At 38.9% G+C, this 21,470-nt stretch overlaps 1 long non-coding RNA gene and 1 pseudogene across 1 annotated transcript in view; one reads left to right on the top strand and one right to left on the bottom strand.

Moving 5' to 3' along the window:
- LOC143665025 (uncharacterized) overlaps positions 1–21,470 on the top strand; it is a 143,935-nt gene that overhangs the window by 99,447 nt on the left and 23,018 nt on the right. The window lies entirely within an intron of this gene.
- Positions 11,977–12,985, bottom strand: LOC143664461 (death effector domain-containing protein pseudogene; annotated as a pseudogene).

A 21,470-nucleotide genomic window follows, 5' to 3' on the forward strand; every position in this document is an offset into this window, starting at 1 on the left:
CCCATGTCCATTTATTAAAAAGACTGTTCTGTCCCAGTTTAGTGGATTTGGAGGCTTTGTCGAAGATCAATTGACCATAGATTTGGTGGTCTATTTCAGTTTGGTCCCATCCATCGATCAATACTTCTATCTTTGTGCCAGTACCATGCTGGTTTCTTTTTTTTGTAGGATTTAAAAAATTTTTTTTATTGCTATGTATTGTATATTCACATACCATGGAATCATCCAAAGTGTACAATCAGTGGTTTACAATATCATCATATAGCTGTGCATTTATCATCACAATAGACTTTTTTTCTTTTTTGTCAAAAAATAACATATATAAGAAGCAATAAAAGTGAAGCACTTTGCAATAACTAGTTGTAGAACAGAGTTCAGAGTTTGGTATGGGCTACAATTTCACAATTTTAGGTTTTTACTTCTAGCTGTCTAAGATACAGGAGACTAAAAGAAATATCAAATAATGTTTCAGCATTCATACTCATTTTTTAAACCCTACCTTCTCTGTATAACTCCACCATCATCTTTGCTCTTTCTCCCACTTTTTAGGGGTATTTGGGCTATTTCTATTCTAACTTTTTCATTTTGTAAGGGGCTGTTGATAATATGGGATGGGGGATGGAACTAGTTGATGTTCTGGCACCTTTGCATTTCAGGACTTATCTGGTCCAAGGAGGTTGTAGGTTTCTGGAAAGTAATCCTAGTGCATGGAACTTTTGTAGAATCCTATATAACACCCTAGGTATTCTTTAGGATTGGCAGGAATGGTTTTGGTTGGGGTTTGGCAAGCTATGGTAATTAGCAATGTCTATTGAAGCTTGCCTAAGAGTGACCTCCAGAGTAGCCTCTCGACTCTATTTGAACTCTCTCAGCCACTGATACCTTATTTGTTACACTTCTTCTCTCCATTTAGGTCAGGATGACATTGTTGATCCTATGGTGCCAGGGTCAGACTCGTCCCTGGAAATCATCTCCCATGCTGCCAAGGAGACTTTCACTCCTGGATGTTCTGTTCCATGTAGCGGGGAAGGGCAATGATTTCACTTGCAGAGTTGGGCTTAGAGAGGCTGAGGCCACATCTGAACAACAAAAGCAGTCCTCTGGAAGTAAGTCTTAGGCATACCTATAGGTATGTTAAGCTTCTCTGCTACATACATAAGCTTCATAAGAGCAAGCCTCAAGATCAAGGGCTTGATTTGGGTGTCCCTAATGTTTGACACAGTATCAGGGGTTTCCCTGGTGGTAAAGTTTGATAGATTCATATTTTTTCTCCCATCCCTCAAGAGACTTTGCCAATATATTTTATCTGCTTAATATGCTCTGGGATGTATCCAGGCATTACATTAATCTATATAGGATTCAAGGCCCTCATTCTTATTCTGGGCTCCCTGTGTTTGATTGTTTAAATGATCTATCCAGATAGTTTGAGTTAGATTATATGCTGCAGAAAATTTAGGTTCTGGACAAAATAAACCTTTCTTCCTTTGGTCTCAAAGAGTAGATGGGGTTCTGAAATACAGACAATGTCTTCCGTACTGAATTTACCTTAATCTGAATTTACCTTAATCCTGACCTGATCTTATCTTTAAATACCAGGTTATACATATATAAACAGCCTCTCCAATCTAGAGATAACAATTCCTGCTCTGGACTAAATGTGACTGCTGTAGGAGCTTATAATCTAGGCCCGTGTTTTCTTTTACGTATTTTCTAAATGAGACCATACAATATCTGTTCTTTTGTTTCTGCCTTATTTTACCTCACTAAATTTCCCACTTGTTCAGTCACAACGTTGCATGCCTCACAACTTTGTTCCTTTTTGTATCAGCACAATGTTCGATCATATGCCTACACCATTGTTCGCCAATCTAGTTCTCAGTCCAGTGCATCCTTCAGCCACCTCCATTCATTGGGCATCATGTATAATGTCCAAAGTCAACAATCCATCAACACTTTCAATTTTAGATAATTTCATTATTCCCCCAAAAACGATAACCAATTTTTCTATTCTGCTAGCTCCCAGAATGCGATATACCAGAAACAGAACAGCATTTAAAAACGGGAGTTTATTAAGTCGCAAGTTTATAGTCCTAAGGCTGTGAAAGCATCCAATATTAAAGAAAGGCTATAGAAATGTCCAATCTAAGGCCTTCAGGGAAAGATACCTTAGTTCAAGATGGCCTTGATGATGTTCAGGGTTTCTCAACTGGAAAGGTATGTGACGAACATGACGTTGCTAGCTTTTTCTTCAGGCTTCTTGTTTCATGAAGCTCCTCCAGGGGCAATTTCTTTCTTCATCTCCAAAGGTCTCTGGCTATGTGATTCTCATGTCTCTCATCTCTCATGACTCTGCCATGACTTTCTTGCGCTCTCCAAAATGCTTCCTCTTTTAAAGGATTCCAGGATTAATCTAAACCTACCTGGAATGGGTGGAGTCACATATCCCTCTAATCAAAGTTAATAGCCACAGTAGAGTAAGTCACATCTCTGTGACTAATCAAGTTTCCAACCTATAGTGCTGCATAGGGATTAGAAGAAACAGTTGCTCCCACAAGACTGGATCAGGATTAAAACAGTACTTTTCTAGGGCACGTAATCCTTTAAAACTTGCACACCCATAAACACATCCTCACCAAATAGAAATTCCAAACCTCCCCTTAAGTCTTTTCCCTTCCCCCATTATTTACCTCTGGTGTTGCTGTGGCACTGTTGGTGCTTTCCTGTTAAACATAGCCCATAGCATGCAATAGCAGCTTTCCCCTTATACCCTGAACTTATACACTCTTTGTGCAATATCATACCTTAGCAGTAGTTCATGCAAGAACTTATTTATATTTGTAGTGTTAATTGCTCGGACCCATAGCTCTATACAACTTCTTTCAATCATGTTCACCTTCAGTATAGTAATATTATAGACTCACTAGTGAACCTCCTTCACTTCTATCTATTCCCTTTACATTTAAGTTCAAGCTCATAGCTAACCATTCACCCATCTCTAGCTTCTGTGTATCTGTAGGTCCCCTATATTCTGTATTATAAGTCTCTGATTTTACCTTTGCCATGCTCATAAAAGTGGAATAATACAGTATCTATCCTTTTGTGTCTGGCTTATTTCATGCAGCCATTATGTCCTCACGGCTCTTGCATCTTGTCATGTGTTTCAGGACATCATTTCCTCTTACTGCTGCATAATATTCCATCTTATGTTACACCACATTTTGTTAATCCATTCTTCTATCAGTGGGCACTTGGATTGTTTCCATCTTTTGGTGATTGTGAATAATACTGTTGTGAACATCGATGTGCAAATGTTTGTTTGTGGCACTGCATTCATCTCTTCTGGGTATATACTGAGTAGTGGTATTGCCATGTCGTAGGGCAACAATGTCATAGTTTTCTGAGGACCCACCAGACTATCTTTCATAGCAGCTGTACCATTATACATTCCCAGCAGCAGTGCATAACTGACCCAATTTCTCCACATCCTTTCTAACGTTTGTAGTTTTCTATTTGTTTAATAGCAGCCATTCTTAGAGGTGTGAGGTGGTATCTCATTGTAGTCTTGATCTGCATTTCCCTTATAGCTAATGAAAATGAGCATCTCTTCATGTGCTTTTTAACCATCTGTATTTGCTCTTCAGAAAAATGCCTATTCATATCTCTAACCCATTTTATAATTGGATTGTTTGTTCTTTTGTTGTTGAGTTGTATGATTTCTTTTTGTATACAGGATATCAAACTTTATCTGATACATGATTTCCAAACATATTCTCCCATTGAGTTGGCTGCCTCTTCACCTTTTTGACAAAGTCTTTTGAAGCATAAAAGCATTTGATTTTGAGGCATTCTCATTTATGTATTTTTTCTTTTGTTGCTTGTGCTTTGGGTGTATAATTTAGGAAGCTACCTTCTATTACTAGGTCGTGAAGATGTTTTGCTACATGTTCTTCTAGGAGCTTTATAGTGCTGGTTTTTATATTTAGATGTTTAATCCACTTTGAGTTAATTTTTATATAGGGTGTAAGGTAAGCATACTCTCATTCTTTTGGCTATTGATATCCAATTCTCCCATGCACATTTATTGAAAAGACTCTTTTGTTCCAGTTCAGTGAATTTGGGGACCTTGTCAATGATCAGTTTATCGTAGATTTGCTGGTCTGTTTCTGTACTCTGTATTTGATTCCATTGGTCAATACTTCTTTGAGCCAATACCATGCTGTTTTGACCACTGTGGCTTTGTAGTAAGTTTTAAAATCAGAAAGTGTTAATCCTCCTACTTTGTTCTCTCTTTTTAGGATGTTTTTAGCTATTCAGGGTCTCTTTCCCTTCCAGATGAATTTGGTAACTAGCTTTTCCATGTCTTCAAAGTAGGTTGTTGAAATTTTTATTGGTACTGCATTTAATCTGTAGGTAGAATTGGCATCTTAACTACATTTAACTTCCTGTCCATGAGCAGGGAATGTCTTTCTACCTAATTTAGATGATCTTTGATTTCTATTAGCAATATTGTATAGTTTTCTGTGTACAAATCCTTTATCTCCCTAGTTAATTTCTTTCCTAGATACTTAATTCTTTTAGTTGCTATTATGAATGGCATTTTTTCCTTAACTGACTCCTCACTTAGTTCATTGCTTGTGTTTAGAAACATTACTCATTTTTGCACATTAATTTTATATCCCACCATCTTGTTGAATTTTTTAATAGTTCAATAACTTTGTTGTAAATTTCTCAGGATTTTCCAATTATGGTATCATGTCATCTGCAAATAATGATAGCTATACTTCTTTCCGATTTGGATGCCTTTTATTTCTTTTTCCTGCCTGACTGCTCTAGCTAGAACTCCTAACACAAAGTTGAATAATAGTGGTGACAGAGGGCATCCTTGTCTCATTCCTAATCTGAGGAGGAAAGCTTTCAGTCTATCACCATTGAGTATGATGCTGGCTTTGGGTTTTTCATTTATTCCCTTTATCATATTGATGAAGTTACCTTTGATTCCTACCTTTTGAAGTGTTTTTATCAGAAATGATGTTGAATTTTGTCGAATGTTTTTTCAGCATCAGTAGAGTGATCATGTGATTTTTCCCTTTTTATTTGTTAATATGCTATATTACATTAATTGATTTTCTTGTGTTGAACCATTTGTGCATTCCTGGTATAAACCCCACTTGGTCATGGTATATAATTCTTTCAGTGTGTTGTTGGGTTTGATCTGCTAGTATTTATTTATTTATTTATACATGAGCAGGCACCAGGAAACAAACCCGGGTCTCCTGCATCGCATGTAAGAACTCTGCCTGCTGAGCCACTGTGACCCTGATTTGCTAGTATGTTGTTTGTTGAAATTTTTTGCCTCTGTGTTCATTAGGGAGATTGGCCTGTAGTTTTCCTTTCTTATAGCATCTTTACCTGGTTTTGTAATTAAAATAGTTAGCTTCATAAAATGAGTTAGGTAGTATTCCTTTTTCATAAAGTTTTTTGGGAAAAGTTTGAGCAGGATTGGTGTTAGTTCTTTTTGAAATGTTAGATAAAATTTCCCTGAGAAGCCATCTGGCCCTGGGCTTTTCTTTGTAGGAAGACTTTTGATGACTGATTAAATCTCTTTATTTGTGATTAGTTTGTTGAGATCTTCTATTTCTTCTTGAATCAGTATAGTTTGTTCCTGTGTGTGCCAGTTTGAATCTGTGGTGGATCATGTGCCCTTTCTAGCTGAAAAAGAAAGGTTGAACACCATTGGCCTTCTTGAACCAAGATATCTTTCCCTGGATGCCTTAGATTGGGCATTTCTATAAACTTGTTTTGTTTGTTTTTTTTTTAACTTTTTTCTTTTATAGCATAACATATATACAAAGCAAAGAAATAAAAAAGCAATAGTTTGCAAAGCACTCTTCAAAAGGTGGTTACAGCACAGATCCCAGATTTTGTAATGGTCTACCATACAATTCTCTCATATTTTTCCTTCTAGCTGCTCCAGAATGTAGGAGGCTAGCGGGCTTAAATACTTTTTTATCATCACAATCAACTTTTTTTTCCTTTCTTTTTTGTGAACAATAACATATATACAAAAAAAGCTATAAATTTCCAAGCACAGAACCACAATTAGTTGTAGAACATATTTCAGACTTTGACATGGGTTACAGTTTCACAATTTTAGGTTTTTACTTCCAGCTGCTCTAAAATACTGGAGACTAAAAGAGATACCAATTTAATGATTCAGCATTCATATTCATTTGTTAGGTCCTATCTTCTATGTATAATTCCACCATCACCTTTGATCTTTCCATACCTCACCCCGGGGTTGTTTGGGCTATGACAATTCTAAACTTTTGATATTGGAAGGGTCTGTCACTAATATGGGGTAGGGAGATGGAACTATTTGTTGTTCTGGAGAGGCTGGGCTAGGTTTCTGGAGTTTGTGGGTTTCTTGCAAGTTACTCTAGTGCCTGGAACACTTTTGGAATCTTATAAGTTGCCCTAGGTGTTCTTTAGAATTGGCTGGAATGGTCCTGGTTGGGGGTTGGCAAGATATGATAGGTAGCAAGGTCCACCTGAAGCTTGCATAAGAACAACTTTCAGAGTAGCCTTTCAACTCTATTTGAACTTTCTCTGCCACTGATACTTTATTAATTATACTTCTTCCCCCCAATTTGGTCAGGATGCAATTGTTGATCCCATGATGCCAGGTCTGGATTCATCCCTTGGAGTCCTCTCCCACATTGCCAGGGAGACTTTCACCCCCAGATGTCATGTCTCCCACATACAGGGGAGGGCAATGATTTCACTTGCAGAGTTGGGCTTAGAGAGACTGAGGCCACATCTGAGCAACAACAGAAGTCCTCCAGAAATAACTCTTGGCCATGCCTATAGGTAGTTTAAGCTTCTATGCTACCTGCAAAAGCTTCACAAGAGTAAGCTCATGATCAAGGGGATGGCCTATTGATTTGGTTGTCCCTAAAGTTTGACACAGTATCAGGGGATTCCCTAATGGTAAGATTTAATAGTTCCATAGTCTTTTTCCCCTCCCTCAGGGGACTTTGTCAATACTTTTTGGTTATTTGCTTAATATACTCTAGGATGTTTCCAGGCATTAAAATAATCTATACAGGATTAAAGGACCTCTTATTTTGTTCTTCCTGTGTTTCAATTGTTCAAATGAGCTATACAGATAGGTTGAATTAGAATATGCACTACAGAAAATTTCAGTTCCAGATCAAATAAACCTTTCTTCCATTTGGTCTCAAAGAGTATGTGAGGTTCTAAAATATAGACACTGTCTTCCTTACCCTTATGTTCTGAATTACTTTAACCCCAATCGGTTCGTCTTCATTCTTATCTCTAAATATTAGGTTATATATATATAACAGCCTCTCAAAATCCAGAAATAATAATCACCACTCTGGACTTAATATTGTCTGCTCTAAAAGCTTACAATCTAGGCCCCTGTTTTGTTATAAGCATTTTCTAAAGGTGAACATACCATTGTTGTTGTTTTTTTGTTTCTGGTTTATTTTGTCTCACCAAATGTCCCACAAGTTCATTGACATCATTGCATGCCTCACGACATTGTTCCTTTTTGTAGCAGCACAACCTTCATTCATAAGGAGACACCATCATTCACCAATCCACTTCTCTATCAGTGCATTCTTCAGCCACCTGCGTTCGTCAGGCATCATGTAGGAGGTTCAAAGTCCACAGTGCCTCAACATTCTCATCTTTTTTAATATAGGCATTTAGGGCAATAGATTTCCCTCTCAACACAGCCTTTGCTGCATCCCTTAAGTTCTGATATGTTATATTCTCATTTTCATTTGTCTCCAGGGAGTTAACAATTTCTCTAGCAACTTCTTTGACCCACTGTTTGTTTAAAGTGTGTTATTTAATCTCCATATATTTGTGAAAGTTCTTGTTCTTTGGTGGTTATTGATTTCCAGCTTCATTCCGTTGTGAGCAGAGAAAGCGCTTTGAATAATTTTGATGTTTTTAAATTTATAAAGACCCTGTTTTGTGCCCCAGCTTATGATCTATCCTGGAGAATGTTCCATGAGCACTAGAGAAGAATGTATATCCTTGTGTTTTGGGGTATAGTGACCTGTATATATCTCTTAGTTCTAATTCATTTATCAAATTGTTTAAGTCCTCTATCTCCTTGTTGATCCTCTGTTTAATTGTTCTGTCTGTAGAGGAGAGTAGTGTATTAAAGAGTCCTATTATTACAGTCCTACTATTGTTGTTGAAATTCTGTCATTCCTTCAGTCTTACCAATGTCTATCTCATGTACTTTGGAGCTCCTTGATCGGAAGCATTTATGATTGTTATTTCTTCTTAGTGAATTATTCCTTTTATTAATATATAGTTTCCTTCTTTGTCTCTTATGATGTCTTTACATTTAAAGTCTGTTTTCTTTGATATTAGTATGGCTACTCCTGCTTTCTTTTGGTTATAGCTTGTGTGGACATCTTTTTCCATCCTTTCACTTTCAATCTATTTGTATCCTTGTGTCTAAAATGAGTCTCTTGTAAACAGCATATAGCTGGATTCTATTTCTTTATCCATTCTGCCAATCTGTATCTTTTATTTGGTAAGTTTAGTCTGTTAAGATTCAAAGTTATTACTGTAAAGGCATTTCTTTAATCCACTATTATATCCTTTGGATTTTATTAATCAGATCTATATATTCTTTTCCCTGTTTCTCTTTTAAGTTACCTTTGCTGGGCTCTTCAACTCTGTGCCCTCCTCCAATCCTCTCTCTTCTGTCTTTTTTTTGTACAATTTGGCTGGATACAGAATTCTTGGCTGGAAGTCTTTCTCTTTCAGGATCTTAAACACATCATACCACTGCCTTCTTGCCTCCATGGAGCCAGTTGATTAGTCTGAAGTCAGCCTTATGTGGTTTCCCACATAGTAGTTTGTTTTTCTCTTGCCGCTTTCAGGATTTTCTGCTTCTCTTTAACATTTGACATACTGATTAATATGTGTCTTGGGTTAGACCTATTTGGATTCATTCTATTTGGAGTTCATTGGGCTTCTTTGATTTGCATATTTATATCTTTTATAAGGGTTGGGAAGTTTTTCCTTCATTATATCCTCAACTAATCTTCCTAGTCATTGTTCTTTTCTTCTTCTGGGACACCAATGATTCTTATATTTGTGTGCTTTGTTTTGTCCATCATTTCCCTGAGATCCAATTCAAATTTTCCCATCTTTTTGCCATTTGCTTTTTTGTGTGTTTGAAATAAGTTGTCCTGCCCTCTAGTTTGCTTGTTCTTTCTTCTGCCTCTTCCATTGTGTTGTTGTATGTCTCTAGTATATTTTTTATTTGGTCTACAGCATCTTTAATCTCTGTAATATCTGCTATTTTCCTATTTATTCTTTCAAATTCCTCTTTATGCTCTTCCAGCATCTTCTTGATCTCCTTTTTGTCACTAGCTATCCCATTGAGTTTATTTATTAAAGTTATATGAACATCTTTGATAGTTTTCTGAAGTCCTGTGTCTCCTCCAGTTTTAATTTGGTGATTAGGCTGGGCTATATCTGTCTACATCTTTATATGCTTAGTGATCTTCTGTTGCCTTTGAGGCATGTAAATATCTTGATAGGGTTACTGTAGAAGTTGATTTACCTCAGTAGTCTAAACCTTTATATTTGCAGGATGGGTTTGGAGCAGGATGCGGGGCATGGGTGTGGCCTTGCACAGGGGGATTGTCCAAAGGGGCCATGATGCAGATGTGCAAGTGTACACTGGTGGGGTATAGGTCATGGAGGTTGTAGGATGTGGGTCAGAGGTAGGTGATGTTGGGTGGGCAGGGGCCCTGGCCTGGGTGCTCAGGTGTGGGGATGGGGGGTAGGGCAGGGGTGCACTCTGTGGAGGGCGGGGGCTTTGTAGCACAGATGCATACTTGAGCACCTGCTAGGTGTGAAATCAGGGTAGTTGGGCTGGGGGGTGTGACAAGGGTGTGCGCATGTATGGAGTGGGAGAGTGTGGTGCAGGGGTCAAAAGATCGGTGCACAGATGCAGGGGTGCCTGTTAGGGAGGATGTGGCTGTGTGGTAAGTGGATCTTGGGGGCGGGGCCCTTGTGTGCACATGCGCAGAGCTCAGGGGCCACAGGGCAGGGTTGTTCCTGCATGGGCTGGGGCAGGTGTGGCTCAGATGGACAGGTAGGCACTTGCCCAGAGCTGAGGGGGCGTGGCAGGGGTACACGTGTGCTCATGTGAGTCTCGAGGTCTGAACGCTGATGTATACCTGCCCAGAGCTTGAGGGGAGGGGTGGGGGGTTATGTGACTGAATGGGCTGGAGGTGTGTATGGCCAGGGTTTGAAGTTGAGTGCCTGCAGCCCAGATGTGCAGGTAACTGCCTGCAGGGGGCAGGGAGGGGAGGTGTGGGTCTAGGGGCTGGGCACGAGAGGGGTGGAGTGAGACTGTGAACTTGTGCAGGAGAGGTGGGATGAATTGGTACAGGCATATGCGCGTGTGCAAGGTGGGGATGTAGTATGGGGATGTACAGGGGTGTTGGAGCAGGGGTCCTTGGAGCGTGGTGGGGGTGTGAGTTGACAGGGTTCAGGTGCATGGGATGGGGGTGTTCACTGGTCGTGGGGCTGGATGACATGCATGGGTGTGGCGCTTTCAAGGAACAGGGCTTGGCTTATTTCCTAGACCCTGTCTCCCTGTCTTTGCATTCCTGAGGGTTCCGGGTCTCCATTTGAAAAGGGATACATTAGGCTGTTTGCACTAACTGGATGGTTACTGGTTCTCTGGGTCTCAATTCTTCAACTTTTGCAACCAGGGCCTCCTTATGTGGTATAGAAGACCCACCCTGGAATTGCTGTCCCAGTCATTTTTCTTGTCACATCTCTGGTTGTTCCTTGGAGTGGGGATGAACTTTGCCTATCCTATTCTGCCAGCTTTCTGGAACTCCAGTACCATGCTGTTTTAACCACTGTGGCTTTATGATAAGTTTTAAGGTCAGGAAGTGTCTGTCCTCCTACTTCATTCATCTTTTTTAGGTTATCTTTACCTATTCAAGGTCTCTTTCCCTTCCAAATAAATTTGATAACAAGCCTTTCCAAGTCTTCAAAGTAGATTGTCAGAATTTTTTTTTTTAATTTTTTTATTTGTTTTTTTAAAATACCAAAAAACACCAAACAAACTCAAACATTCTTATTTTGATCATTCCATTGTACATATATAATGAGTAATTCACAATGTCATCACATAGTTGCATATTCATCATCATCATTTCTTGGAACATTTGCATCTATTCAGAAAAAGAAATAAAATGAAAACAGAAAAAAATTTATACATACCATACCCCTTACCTCCCCCTTTCATTGATCACTAGCATTTCAAACTAGATTTATTTTAACATTTGTTCCCCCGTTATTTATTTTTATTCCATATGTTCTACTCATCTGTTGACAAGGTAGATAAAAGGAGCATCAGACACAAGGTTTTCACAATCACACAGTCACATTGTGAAAGCTATATCATTATACAATCATCTTTAAGAAACATGGCTACTGGAACACAGCTCTACATTTTCAGGCAATTCCCTCCAGCCTCTCCATTACATCTTTTTTTTGTTTGTTTTTGTTTTTGTTTTTGTTTTATAAAAATTCGGTAATTTGGGAGAGGATGGTGATTAATTTCCAAATACACTTGAGACCCACCTTCCACATAGCTCCCTTACTCACAGCCCTTTGGTTTTGCAGACAAAATTTAAGAGCCCTCATAAAGCCAGAAGTATTGATAACCCCTCATTGCACCCAAAAGCAGTGTTCACATCAATCTCTTATGAAGACTCTGTTCTATAGACTTTTCTTTTCCCTACACATTTGTCTTATGGCTCAGTGGTAAGGTGGCTGTAGAGACACAAATTAGGGGTATTTGGAAAAGGGAAACAAAGGGGAAGCCCAGGCACACGGGTGCAGGGAGGGGTGGGGACACCACTTCCACTTTCCTTTGTCTTTACCTTAAAAAAAAAAAAAAGGCAGGGGGTGTGATTGGAAGGGTAAAGAACAAACCCCAGAACAGTATGTAAGCTCCAGAGGTGGATGGGAACAGTCCCCACAGAGGTGAGATGGGGAAAGGTCAGGGCAATGCTTGCAGCATCAAGTTCCTCAGGAGTTTCTGTCGGCCCAGCTCATAGTCCTCCTCATCCACATTCACCAGAAGCTTGATGGCTTCGTGGCCCACAGCCTGTTTGAGGGAGTCTGTGATGAAGACACCTTTAAGTGCCTCTAGTAACGAGGCATTGATATTGTCGCGCCAGAATGCGTCAAGGTAGGTGAGCTCAGAGAACTTGATGTCACAGATGATGGAGCCCAGGTCCCGGGACTTGAGGATGGTGTTGGCCTGGTTAAAGCGCTCAAACTGGCGCTCAAGTGGGTCCTGCTTGTTAGAGAAGACATTGCCCTGCAGAGCGGTCTCATGCTGGCAGTATTCAGCCCGAACTCGGAGTCTGATGTCACATGTCTGCTTTTCCTTAGGATCTGGTGTCACCGACTTCCGGCGTTTTCTCTGGCTCCCAAGTGTGGCTCTCCCTCTGGCTGGCCGCTTGCTACACATCTGAGGGCCTGAAGTGGGGCAGCACACCACAGGATAGTGGGGAGGCACTGTTTTAGGGGATTGGGGGGACCTCGGTTCTGGATCATTGAGGGCTCTGGGGGTCACATAGCGAATTGACATCTCCTCCAGATACTTGTCTACAAGATCAGGGCACACAGCCCGCCTCCTCTTGAGGGTGACGTAGGGCAGCAGGTCATGGCGAGTGATGATGCGCAGTAGCTGCAGCACCTGGCGAAAGTTACTCTCGTCACAGCGACCTTGGTCCAGTGCCAATAAGAAGTCATGTCCATTTAGGATGAGGCCACGCTCGTGGTCATCAATGACATCAACAAAGAGGAAAGAAAGAACTCGTACATCTCTGTGTGTCAGGTGGGTGCCCACGATGTCAAACATGTGATGCAGACTATACAGTCCATGCTCCTGCTCACCATGCTCTTCTGGTTTCCCTTTCTCCTGTGGGAAGGAACTGGAGCAGAGTTAAGCACCATCAGTTGCAGCCAATTCTAACTGCCAGACCCTTAGCTTTTAATGCGGTGGGAAGGGCAGAAGAGAATCATGTGGGTTTGGAGAATTGGGGTCATATGAGGGTTCAACTGGATTTGCTTACCAAAGGCTCCCTAGTTTACTACTCCCTTGTTTTCTATGAGGGGGAAATGAGGAAGCTGGTGTCTTCCAAGTGTGGAAGGAATAAAGGACTTTTCTAGTTTTCAGCGATTACTAATGCAAGAATGGGGAAACAAGCATGGCTGTGTTGGAGCCCTGTGTGCTAAGGTGGAGCCTCTGGAAAACACAGGAAGGCCATGGTGACTTAGCAGGCAGAGTTCTCGCCTGCCATGCCAGAGACCTGGGATTGATTCTCAGTGTCTGCCCACACCTGGCTTGCCTGCCGCTTTAGGCCCGCCATGCTGGGGGCTCAGGTGCACAAAGCTTTCCAGAACCCCTGCTCAGCAGCTGTAATCCCCACTGTACTCTGTAAGAAACTTAACTTCCCAGGTCTCTTCCTAAAGGCCCTAGGCTTCCCAAACTATTAACCAATTCACAAAATATCAACTCCAAAAATTACCAGTTTCAATGGTTCATGCCCAGAAAGCTCCCAATTTCAACAACTTCTGGTGAAACCAATTACCCTCTGACACCTTCACATCTTCTTCAATTCTTTATGAGACCCACCTATTTTTTATATCATTAACATTGACTTTCATCTTCAGAGAGACTGGAGGAAAGTGGTTACAGTTAAAGCAGGAATTTTTCTTCCCATCACTTATCAAACCAGAAGGGAACAGAAAAGACAGGATGTCAACTAGGCAGCCAGGCTAATTAAATGAATGCTGTAGTTTCTAGACTCTTCTTTTACTGTTTAAGTCCTAGGAGGGAAGGGTCAGTATGCATCTAAAGAAATGTGGATGTATGAGTAGAAGCTAATCCAGTGGGTATTTTGTTTTCCCTATAGGAAAAATTAGGCCCAAGAGTCATCCCCAGAGAACCTCTTTTGTTGCTTTCATGTAGTTCCTCTCTCTAAGCCAACTCAGCAGGTGAACTCCAGGGGTGTAAATCTCCCTGGCAACATGGGACAGAACTCCTGGGATGAGCCAGGTCCCAGCATCATGGAATTGAGAAAGCCTTCTTAACCAAAAGGGGAAGAGAGAAATGAGACAAAATAAACTTTCAGTGGCTAAGATTTCAAACAGAGTTGAGGGATTATCCTGGAGGTTATTCTTATGCATTGCATAGATATCCCTTTTTAGTTTATGATATATTGGAGTGGCTGGAGGGAAGTACCTGAAACTGTTGAGCAGTGCTCCAGTGGCCTAGATTCTTAAAGATGACTGTATAAAGATAACGCATTTGCAGTGTGACTCTGTGATTGTGGGAGCCTTATATCTCATGCTTCTTTTATCCAGGGTATTAACAGATGAGTAAAAAATATAGATAAAAAAATAAATAATAGGGGGGACAAAAGATGAAATAAATTGGGTAGATAGAAATACTAGTGGTCAATGAGAGGGAGGGGTAGGTGTATGGTAAGTATGAGTTTTTTCTTTTTTTTAAAATTTCTTTTTCTGGAGCGATGCAAATGTTCTGAAAAATGATTATGGTGATGAATACACAGCTATGTAATGATATTGTGTGTCGCTGATTGTACACCATATATAGACTCTATGTGTATGAAGATTTTTCAATAAAAATATATATTTTTAAATACAGAGTTCCCACGTACCCTCCCCTCCTCATTTTCCCTATTATTACACTTGATCTTAGCCAAATGGAAGAAAAGCAATAGTTTCCCTATTGTTAACAGTTTTTACTAATATGGTAACTTTGTTACAATTGATGAAACAATATTTAATAATTATATAATATTGACTATAGTCCATAGTTTATACTAGGATTTGCTATCTATGTTGTACAGTCCTATTTTTTTTTAATTGTGCTCTAGTAATATATATATATACAACCTAAAATTTCCCCTTTTAACCACATTCAGATATATAATTTAGCTCTTTTTCATGATGCCTCGGTGGCAGTCAGTTACCTCAGCATGAAATTGAACATCTTCCCAGCTACTGGCTGTCAGAACCTCATTGAAGTAGATGAGGAACGCAAGCTCCTTACCTTTTATGAGAAGTGAATGGCTGTAGAAGTTGCTGCTGATGCTCTGGGAGAAGAGTGGAAGGGTTATGTTGTCTGAATCAGTGGCAGAAATGATAAACAAGGTTTCCCCATGAAGCAGGGCATCTTGACCCATGGCCGTGTGTACCTTTTACTGCTGTTATAAACCAAGGAAAACTGGAGAAAGTGCAAATTTGTTCAAGGTTGCGTTGTGGATGCCAATCTAAGCGTTCTCAACTTGTCCATTGTAAAAAAAAGGAGAGAAGGAAATTCCTGGACTGATACTACTGTGCCTCGTCACCTGGGGCCAAAAAGAGCCAGCAGAATCTGCAAGCTTTTCAGTCTCTCTAAAGAAGATGATGTGAATGCAATTAACATCATTTAAATACAATTAACATCATCAGTATTTTGTGAGAGAGCCCCTGAACAAAGAACGTTTATGATATATTGATTCTTACATTGATATGTAAGAAGGCTAGGACCAAAGCACCCCCAAGATTCAGTATCTTGTTACTCCATGTGTCCTGCAACATAAATGTTGGGGTATTGCCCTGAAGAAACAGTGTACTAAGAAAAATAGGGAAGAGGCTGAAGAATATGCTAAACTTTTGGCCAAGAGAATGAAGAAGGCCATAGAAAAACGCCAGGAAAAGATTGTCCAGACACTGAGTTTTACCTCTAAGTCTAGGTCCAGTCAAAAATAAGATTTTCTAAGAGTTACAAATAAATAAGATCAGACATTTTAAAAATGATGTTAATTACATTTACAAAATTGTGCTATCATCACCACCATCCATTACCAAAACTTTTCCATCACCCCAACAGAAACTCTATACAAATTAAGCATGAACTCCCCATTCTCTACTCATTCTCACAGTCAGAAATGAAAATATAGGATACTAGGAGCATCAGACACAAGGTTTTCACAATCGCAAAGTCACATTGTGAAAGCTATATCATTATACAGTCATCTTCAAGAATCAAGGCTACTGGAACACAGCTTAACAGTTTCAGGTACTTCCTTCCAGCCACTCCAATATACCATAAACTAAAAAGGGATATCTATTATGCATAACCTCCAGGATAATCTCTTGGCTCTATTAGAAATCTTAGCCACTGAAACTTTATTTTGTCTCATTTCTCTCTTTCCCCTTTTGGTCAAGAAGAGTTTCTCAATCCCATGCTTCTGAGTCCTAGCTCATCCTATGAGTTCTGTCCCACATTACCAGGGAGATTTACACTTCTGGAGTCATGTCCCCCAAAGTGGGGAGGACAGTGAGCTCACCTGCCGAGTGGGCTTAGAGAGAGAGGCCACATCTGAGCAACAAAAGAGGTTCTCTGGAGGTGACTCTTAGGCCAAATTTTAAGTAGGCTTAGCCTATCCTTTGAAGGAAAAAGTTTCATAGGAGCAAACCCTAAGATCGAGGGCTCAGCCTATTGATTTGGCTATTCTCTGCTTGTGAGAATATCAGAAATTCTCCAAATGGGGAAGTTGAATATTTCCTCCTTTCTCCCAGTCCTCCAAGGAGACTGTGCCAGTTTGAATGTATTATGTACCCCAGAAAAGCCATGTTTTAATCCTGATCCAATCTTGTGGGAGCAACCATTTCTTTTTTTACCTTTTTTTATTGTGTAATATAACATTTATACAAAGCAAAGAAGAAAAAAAGCAATAATTTTTAAAACACTCTTCAATAAGTAGTTACAGGATAGATCCCAGAGTTAGTCATGGGTTTCCATACCATCCTCTCATATTTTTTCTTCTAACTGCTCCAGAACATTGAAGGCTAAAAGAAATAAATTTTTTTATCGGCATAATCAACTTTTTTTTCTTTTGTATATAACATATAAACAAAAAAGCAATAAATTTCAAAGCGCAGAGCAACAATTGTTGTAGAACAGATTTCAAAGTTTGGTATGGGTTACAATTCCACAGTTTTAGGTTTTTGCCTCTTGCTACTCTAAGATACGGGAGAATAAAAGAAATATCAATATAATGATTCGGCACTCATACTCATTTGTTAAGCCCTAGCTTCTCTGTATAACTCCACCATCACCTTTGATCTTTCTCCCACTCTTTAGGGGTATTTTGGCTATGATCATTCTGACTTTTTCATGTTGGAAAGGGCTGTCAATAATATGGGGTAGGGAGATGGAACTAGCTGATGTTCTGGAAAGGCTGACCCCTCTAGTTTTTAGGCCTTATACGATCCAGCAACCCATCTGGAGGCAACCATTTATTTTTTATTTTTATTTTTTAAAATTTATTTATTAATTAAAAAATTAAGAAACAAAACATCAACATACATAATCAGTAATTCACCATATCATCACTTAGTTGCATATTCATCATTTCTTAGAACATTTGCGTTAATTCAGAAAAAGAAATTAAAAGACAATAGAAAAAGAAATAAAACGAACACAGGAAAGAAAAAGAAAAAAAAAAAAGATTATACCTACCATACCCCTTACCCCTCGCTTTCATTGATCACTAGCATTTTAAACTAAATTTATTTTAGCATTTATTCCCCCTATTATTTATTTTTATTCCATATGTTCTACTCCTTTGTTGATAAGGTAGATAAAAGGAGCATCAGACACAAGGTTTTCACAGTCACACAGTCACATTGTGACAGCTGTATCATTATTCAATCATCTTCAAGAAACATAGCTACTGGAACATAGCTCTACATTTTCAGGCAGTTCCCTCCAGCTTCTCCATTACATCTTGAATAACAAGATGATATCTATTTGATGCATAAGAATAACCTCCAGGATAACATCTCGACTCTGTTTGGAATCACTCAGCCATTGATCCTTTGTCTCATTTCCCTCCCCCCTCCCCCCCTCCCCCGTTTTGGTCGAGAAGATTTTCTCAATCCCTTGATGCTAAGTCTCAGCTCATTCTAGGGTTTTTCTCAATCCCTTGATGCTGAGTCTCAGCTCATTCCAAGATCTCTGTCCCATGTTGCCAAGAAGGTCCACACCCCTGGGAGTCATGTCCCACATAGAGAGGGGTAGGGTGGTGAGACTGCTCATTGTGCTGGCTGGAGACAGAGGCCACATCTGAGCAACAAAAGAGGCTCTCTTGGGGGTGACTCTTAGGCCTAAATTTTAAGTAGACTTGACCTATCCTTTGCGGGGTTAAGTTTCATATGTACAAACCCCAAGACTGGGGGCTCAGCCTTGATTTGTTTGTTCACCAACCATTTATTTTAATCCTGATTCAGTACTGCAGGTTGGAATCTTTTGATTAGATGATCTCCACAGAGATATGACAAAACCAATTGTGGGTTTGTCCTTTTGATTATATGGAGATGTGGCATCACCCATTCAAGGTGGGTCTTGATTAGATTACTGGAGTCTTTCAGAAGGGAAACATTTTAAAAGAACAATGGTAGCCTCAGAGGCAAACCGAAACTTCAGTGCAGAGCTGGCACAGAAGCCGGCACTTGGACAACAGAGACCTGGATGTTTGGAGATGCTTGGAGCCCAGCAGACGTTACCATGGGATGTTAAGCTAGTCAGAACCTGGAGAGAGTCAATGGGAGCCAAGAGATGAAAGCCAGCCCCAGAGAAACAAAATGAGAAACCCCCACAGGCATAGAGGCTGAAAGAAACAGAGCCAAGGAACAAGGGACCAGGAGATATGAGCCATGTGACTACCCAGCTGACAAAGGTGTTCCTGACCCATCGACCTTCCTTGAGTTAAGGTATCCTCTCCTGGATGCCCTAGTTTGGGCATTTTCATAGGCCTAGAACAGTAAACTTAATTAAATTCCCCTTTTTAAAAGCTGTTCCAGTTCTGGTATATTGCATTCCATCAGCTTGCAAACTAACACAGGGAATTTGCAAATACTTCTTTATTCACTGCCCAAATTACTCTGAAATATATTGGGGTATCACACTAACTTGGACAAATCAACAAGATCTCACACTCTGTTCAAGATTCCATGCCCAATACCATTTCTTGAAAAGACAATGCTTTCCCCATTGAGTGGACCTAACACCCTTATCAAAAATGGCCATAGGTATTTATTTCTGAATTCTTAATTTTTTTTTCTTTTTCTTTTTCTTTTTTTTTTAGAAATCATTCCAATCTACATGTACAATCAGTAATTCTTAATAACATCACATAGTTGCATATTCATCATTTCTTAGTACATTTGCATCGATTTAGAAAAAGAAATAAAAAGACAACAGAATAAGAATTAAAACAATAATAGAAAGAAAAAAAACAAAAAAAACAAAAACAAAAAACCTATACCTCACATGCAGCTTCATTCAGTGTTTTAACATAATTGCATTACAATTGGGTAGTATTGTGCTGTCCATTTCTGAGTTTTTATATCCAGTCCCGTTGTACAGTCTGTATCCCTTCATCTCCAATTATCCCTTCTCTTTTTTTTTTTTTTTTTTTAATTAACGGAAAAAAAGAAATTAACCCAACATTTAGAGATCATACCATTCTACACATGCAATCATTAATTCTTAACATCATCACATAGATGCATGATCATCATTTCTTAGTACATTTGCATTGGTTTAGAAGAACTAGCAACATAACCGAAAAAGATATAGAATGTTAATATAGAGAAAAAAATAAAAGTAATAATAGTAAAATCAAAACAAAACAACACAAAACAAAACAAAAACCTATAGCTCAGATGCAGCTTCATTCAGTGTTTTAACATGATTACTTTACAATTAGGTATTATTGTGCTGTCCATTTTTTTTTTTATTTTTTTATTTTTTTATTTTTTTTATTTTTTTATTAATTAAAAAAAGAATTAACAAAACAATTAGAAATCATTCCAATCTACATGTACAATCAGTAATTCTTAATAACATCACATAGTTGCATATTCATCATTTCTTAGTACATTTGCATCGATTTAGAAAAAGAAATAAAAAGACAACAGAATAAGAATTAAAACAATAATAGAAAGAAAAAAAAAACAAAAAAAAAAAAACAAAAAACCTATACCTCACATGCAGCTTCATTCAGTGTTTTAACATAATTGCATTACAATTGGGTAGTATTGTGCTGTCCATTTCTGAGTTTTTATATCCAGTCCCGTTGTACAGTCTGTATCCCTTCATCTCCAATTATCCCTTCTCTTTTTTTTTTTTTTTTTTTAATTAACGGAAAAAAAGAAATTAACCCAACATTTAGAGATCATACCATTCTACACATGCAATCATTAATTCTTAACATCATCACATAGATGCATGATCATCATTTCTTAGTACATTTGCATTGGTTTAGAAGAACTAGCAACATAACCGAAAAAGATATAGAATGTTAATATAGAGAAAAAAATAAAAGTAATAATAGTAAAATCAAAACAAAACAAAACAAAACAAAACAAAAACCTATAGCTCAGATGCAGCTTCATTCAGTGTTTTAACATGATTACTTTACAATTAGGTATTATTGTGCTGTCCATTTTTGAGTTTTTGTATCTAGTCCTGTTGCACAGTCTGTATCCCTTCAGCTTCAATTACCCATTGTCTTACCCTGTTTCTAACTCCTGCTGAACTCTGTTACCAATGACATATTTCAAGTTTATTCTCGAATGTCCGTTCACATCAGTGGGACCATACAGTATTTGTCCTTTAGTTTTTGGCTGGATTCACTCAGCATAATATTCTCTAGGTCCATCCATGTTATTACATGGTTCATAAGTTTATCTTGTCTTAAAGCTGCATAATATTCCATCGTATGTATATACCACAGTTTGTTTAGCCACTCTTCTGTTGATGGAGATTTTGGCTGTTTCCATCTCTTTGCAATTGTAAATAATGCTGCTATAAACATTGGTGTGCAAATGTCCGTTTGTGTCTTTGCCCTTAAGTCCTTTGAGTAGATACCTAGCAATGGTATTGCTGGGGCGTATGGCAATTCTATATTCAGCTTTTTGAGGAACCGCCAAACTGCCTTCCACAGTGGTTGCACCCTTTGACATTCCCACCAACAGTGGATAAGTGTGCCTCTTTCTCCGCATCCTCTCCAGCACTTGTCATTTTCTGTTTTGTTGATAATGGCCATTCTGGTGGGTGTGAGATGATATCTCATTGTGGTTTTGATTTGCATTTCTCTAATGGCCAGGGACATTGAGCATCTCTTCATGTGCCTCTTGGCCATCCATATTTCCTCTTCTGAGAGGTGTCTGTTCAAGTCTTTTTCCCATTTTGTAATTGGGTTGGCTGTCTTTTTGTTGTTGAGATGAACAATCTCTTTATAAATTCTGGATACTAGACCTTTATCTGATATATCATTTCCAAATATTGTCTC

The sequence above is a fragment of the Tamandua tetradactyla genome, chromosome 20, assembly GCF_023851605.1.
Source record: "Tamandua tetradactyla isolate mTamTet1 chromosome 20, mTamTet1.pri, whole genome shotgun sequence".
Classification (NCBI taxonomy): domain Eukaryota; kingdom Metazoa; phylum Chordata; class Mammalia; order Pilosa; family Myrmecophagidae; genus Tamandua; species Tamandua tetradactyla.